Raw genomic sequence first — 5,525 nt, 5'->3', positions numbered from 1 at the left:
GAGTGCACTGATTGTTATATTACAGAGAAACTTCATCTTAAAGGCAGGAGCAATGCAAAATGGAATTGATTTCCAAAGTAGGAATAATTTTTTTTAAATGTTTGGCAAGAAATAAAAGACGAAAAATTCTTTGGAGACCCTGGTTCTATCCTTTTTACTTTCAGTCTTGTTTTAAAAATGCTTATTTGTAAATTTTGGAGTCTCTAGAGCTGGAGAGGGGAATGTGGTGGTCTTGAGCAGAAAGGCAAGGTATGCTTCAGGATTACATAGCTCTCCCTTTATATTCCTCAGAGTCCTGGATGTTTTAGCATTTATTTTTCGTTGGTGGTAGTTGTACTTAATGACGTTGAAAGTTAATAGCTGTTGAGATTACAGCAAATCCAGGAAGGAGTCCTTTCTGTTGCTTTTTCACTTTGCAATTTTGATTCTGGTTTTGAGTCAACATCACAGGGTTAAGCAATTTATAGGATAATTTCTAGGACAGAAGTAGTAAAAGCTCTGGGCCACCCGGCTGGCTCAGTCGGTAGAGCATGCGACTCTTGATCTCGGGGTTGTGAGTTGGAGCCCCCACGTTGGGTATAGAGATTACTTAAAATAAATCTTTTTTTTTTAAAAGTAAATAAAAGCTTCGACTTTCTAGGTGATAGGTTGCAGAGAATTATTTATAAACAGCATCATTACTAATGTTTTTGTGAATTCAGGTCATTTGGATAAGGATACTTAAAGTAATTTTTAACCTGCTGTAAATGTTAAGGGCAGTGGTGCTTCTTATGTACTTTGTTTCACACTTAATTTAAATTTTTTAACTACGTAGTATTGCAGATAGAGAAGTATAAGAAATAGAATATAACGAAGTCCCCCACCACTAGATTGAACAAATGCTAACATTTTGTTTTGTGTCAGATTTGTTGGTTTTGACTTTTTAAGGAAATAAAACATTACAGATACAGATACCGCCTTTTCCTTACTGAAATACAGTTAGATTTTTTTTGCACTTTTACTATTGCAAGATAGTACTGAAATAAACATTTTTGTGAACCACATGAAGGCTTCTCTAGGACGTATCACTAGAAGTGGAACTGTTGGAATGTGAAATAATTCACATTTTCAGTTGTAACTTAGGTATTTCAAATTGGTCAATAAAGTGCCTGTACTGATTTCGTCTCCCACCAACAATATGTGACCCCCATTCTTGCCACTTGATGTTATTGGACTATTGCTAATCTGATGGGTTTGAAATAGTGTCTCTGGTGTGTTTTTAATTCGTATTTTCTCTAATGACTACAGAGTTTCGTGATCTTTGTGTATTTATTGGACATTTAGTTTTCTCCTACTCTATTGCCTGTTCATATCCTTTGCCAGTTTTTCTATTGTGTTTCTTTTTCCTGTAGATTTGAGGTGTTCTTTGTTCTGGATACTAATTTCTTGATACGTATATGGATTGCAGATGTCTTCTCCCTGTCCATGGCTTGTATTTTCACTTAATATTTTTTTGTCATACAAAAGTTTATCTTAACCCTGATTTAACTTTCCTCATGGTTTGTGCTTATTGTGTCTTAAGAAATTCTCAGTGTCATAAAGATATTCACTTCTGTTTCCTGAATACGTTAGATTTGTTTTTTACTTTTAGGTCTTTAAGCCATTGGCAATGTATTTTGAGGTAGGGATCTAATTTTTATATTTTTCAATACTCGTACCCAATTTTCAGAGTACCCTTTATTTAAAAGCTCATCTTTTAGGGGCACCTGGGTGACTCAGTCAGTTAAGCAGCCAGCTCTTGGTTTTGGCTTAGGTCACAATCTCAGGGTCCTGGAATCAAGCACTGCCTTGGGCTCCATGCTCAGTGGGGAGTCTGCTTGGGGACTCTTTCTCTCCCTCCCTCTCCATCCTCTTCTCCCACCCCCCACCCCCGCTTATTTCTTTCTCTAAAGTATATATCTTTATAAGATATATATATAAGATATATATAAGATATATATAAGATATATATATAAGATATAAAGTATATATCTTTCTCTAAAGTAAATAAATAAATCTAAATTTATTTATAAATAAATAAATAAATAAATAAATAAATAAAGGACACCTGAGTGATGCAGTCAAATGTCTGACTTGGTTTCTGCTCAGGTGCTGCACCGTCTCAGGGTGCTGGGATGGAGCCCCCACATCAGGCTCCATGCTCAGCATGGAGTCTGCTTGAGTTTCTCTCTCCCTCTGCCCACAGCCCCCATGCACATGCATTCTTCTCTTTCTCAAATAAATAAATCTTTAAAAAAATTTAAAAATAATAGTTCATCTTTTAGTCACCTGTCATATATCAAGTTTCCATATTAATTTGTAACTCTTCTGTATGCCCTATACCAGCACCGTATTTACCCCTATCTTTCTTTAATTATATGTAACTTTCCAGTAAGAATTACTGTCTGATAGAATAAGTACCAGAGCACCATCATTATTTTTACTCAGTTGTCTTAGCTGTTGTGAGCCCTATACTTTTTTGTATAAATTTTTGGATCAGCTGGTCAAGTTCCTAAAAACCTTTTTGGGACTTCAGTTGTAAAGAATTGCATTCAATTAATGGGTCAACTTGGGGAAATGATCATATTTATATTACTGAGGCTTTGTATTTATGAACACAGTGTATCTCTCCATTTAGGTCTTTCATGTCTATCAAAGTTATAATTTTCTACATAAAGATTTAGATTTATATCTGTGTGCCTTGTAGCCTTTGTTACTATTATACATAGTAACATTTAAGTTATATTCCAAATTATTTTCATTGCTGGTCTATAGGACTTTTGACTTTTCTCTATTGATTTTTCTATAAGGTAACCTTTCTAAGCCTAGTTAATTTTAATAATTTGTAGATTCTCCTTTTTATGTGGCAAATGATGCCATATATAAATAATAATAGTTTTTTCGTTTTGTTTGGAAGCTGAGCCTTTTTTCTCCTATTATCTTTCTTTAATTATAGTTGCATGGTGATTGTCATTGAAATCTATGAAAAATAGAAAATATATGTTCATTTGAAAATACAACAGCTACCATTTTGTTTCAGGATAGCAAACTTAACCGCAAATTTATACCATCTTGTATCTTGGTCATGCTAGTAATGTATAAAATTCCATCACTGTCAACAATTCTTACGTTGTGGAACAGACAAACTGAAAATACCAGTTAGGGGGCACCTGGGTGGCTCAGTCAGTTAAGTGTCTGCCTTTGGCTCAGGTCATGACCCCAGGACTCTGGGATTGAGCCCCCTCATTGGGTTCCCTGCTCGGCAGAGAATCTGCTTCTCCCTCTACCCTGCTCCTCTTTCCCCCCAGATCATGCTTGCTCGCTCTCTCTCTCAAATAATTCTTTAAAAAAAAATTAAATTGATCAAAATAAGACAGTACTATTACATGGTATATTTTACAATACTGCCATCAGAGTCAATTTCTGACTGTTAGAATTTGAATTTTGCTTGCACAAAAATAGTAATTACAAATGAAACCTTGCTTGCCAGTCACATTTGAAAAATATAGTTAATATACTTTCTTAAAAAGTTTCAGGTATAATTGACATACTATATAGAGTATACAATTTAATAAATCTATATATATCTGTGCAACTGTCACCACATCAAGGTAATTATATAAGTCAAACCCAAAATGTTCTCATGACTCTCTCACCCATCCATCCCACTTATTTCCCAGCTGCCATGGATTTTCGTCGCTGTTAAGTTTGCATTTTCTCGAGTTGTATATAAATGGATTCATACAGTATTTGTTCTTTTTGTGGGACTTCTTTCACCCAGCATGATTATTTTGAGATTCATGTTGCATATATCAACAGCCCATTCCTTTTTAGTGCTGAGTGTTCCGTTGTACTCAATTGGTGTATATGTTCACCTGGTAGATATTTGGGCTTTTTCTGGTTTGAGGCTAATACAAGTAAAGTTGCTGTGAATGTCCACATAAATGGCTTTTTATGGACATATGTCTCTCTCAGGGGTCAATAGCTAGGAGTGTGATAGCTGAATCATGTGGTAGGATTATATTTAACTTTTTAAGAAATGCCACAGTGGTTGCACAATTCTAAATTCCCACCAGCAGTGTATGAGAGTTGAGTTACTTCACATCTTATCTTCATCAACACTTAGTATGGTCAGTGTTTTAACTGTAGCCATTCTAATGGGCATGGATCTCATCATGGTTCTAATTTGCATTTCTGTAATGGCTAGTGATGTGGAGCATATTTTCATGTACTTATGTGCCATTTGTATATCTTTAGTTAAGTATCTGTTCAAAACTTTTGCCCACTGATTGTGTTTTTCTTACTGAGTTTTGAGACTTCTTTAGATAGTCTAGACACAAGTCCATTATTGGACTTGTCATTTAATTCTCAGTCTTTCAAAGAGCATGAGTTTTTAATTTGTTTTTTTAAGGTTTTGTTTTATGTAATCTCTGTACCCAACATGGGGCTCAGACTCACAACCCTGATGTCAAGAGTCGCGTGCTCTACCGACTGAGCCAGCCAGGTGTCCCACAAGTTTTTAATTTTGATGAATTCAAATGTATCATGTTTTCCTTATGGATTGTGCTTTTGGTGTTGCATCTGTGAAATCTTTGTGTAACTCGAGGTCATAAATATTTTGGTGTTTTTTTTTTTTCTCTAAAAGTTTTGTAGTTTTAGGTTTTACGTTTTGGACTATGGTCCATTTTGAGTTTAGTTTTAAGTGTGCATGATATTGATCAAAGTTACTTTTTTTTTTTTTTTTGGCATATGGCTATCCAGTAGTTCCAGCACCATTTGTTGAAAAGCTGTCCTTCCTCCACCAAATTGCTTTTGCACCGTTGTTAAAAAAAAAAGAAAAAAAGAAAAAAATAGCTGTCCGTATACGTGTGTCAATTGCACTATGTTCTGTTCCACTGACCTATTTGTCAATCTTGATGCTGATACCACACTATCTTGATTACTGTAACTTTATAATAAGTGTTGAAATCAGATAGTGTGAGTCTTGCAGCTTTTTTTTTTCCAAGTTGTTTTGGCTGTTAGAGGTCTTGCATTTCCATATGAATGTTAGAATCAGCTCAGTTTCTACAAAAATGCCTACTGGGGTTTTGACTGGAATTGTGTTGAGCCTATAGACAATTCAGAAAGAATTGACATCTGATATTGAGGCTTCAACTTGTGAACATGATAGAATGCTATTTGTATAGGTCTTTAATTTCTCTCAACAGTGTTCTGTAGTTTTCAGTGTACAGAGTCTTACATGTTTTGTCAGATTTATCCCTCAGTAGTTAATATTTTTGTGTCATTATTTTTATATAGAAATATAATTTACTTTTGCATATTAATATGTCTGTTACACATATTAAGGTTGTATGCTATAACCTTGCTAACCTGACTTATACTAGTAGATAGGAGCAATCTCATGTTTCCATTCCAAGGTGCAGTTTGATTACCTGTCACAATCCCATTAGCCATCATCATCATCCCAGGAGATCAAAATGACAGATTGATCATAGGTTCTGCTGAAG

The sequence above is a fragment of the Ursus maritimus genome, unplaced genomic scaffold (assembly GCF_017311325.1).
Source record: "Ursus maritimus isolate PB19 unplaced genomic scaffold, ASM1731132v1 scaffold_3, whole genome shotgun sequence".
In the NCBI taxonomy this organism is placed as follows: Eukaryota; Metazoa; Chordata; class Mammalia; order Carnivora; family Ursidae; genus Ursus; species Ursus maritimus.
This window is presented reverse-complemented; position numbering follows the sequence as displayed.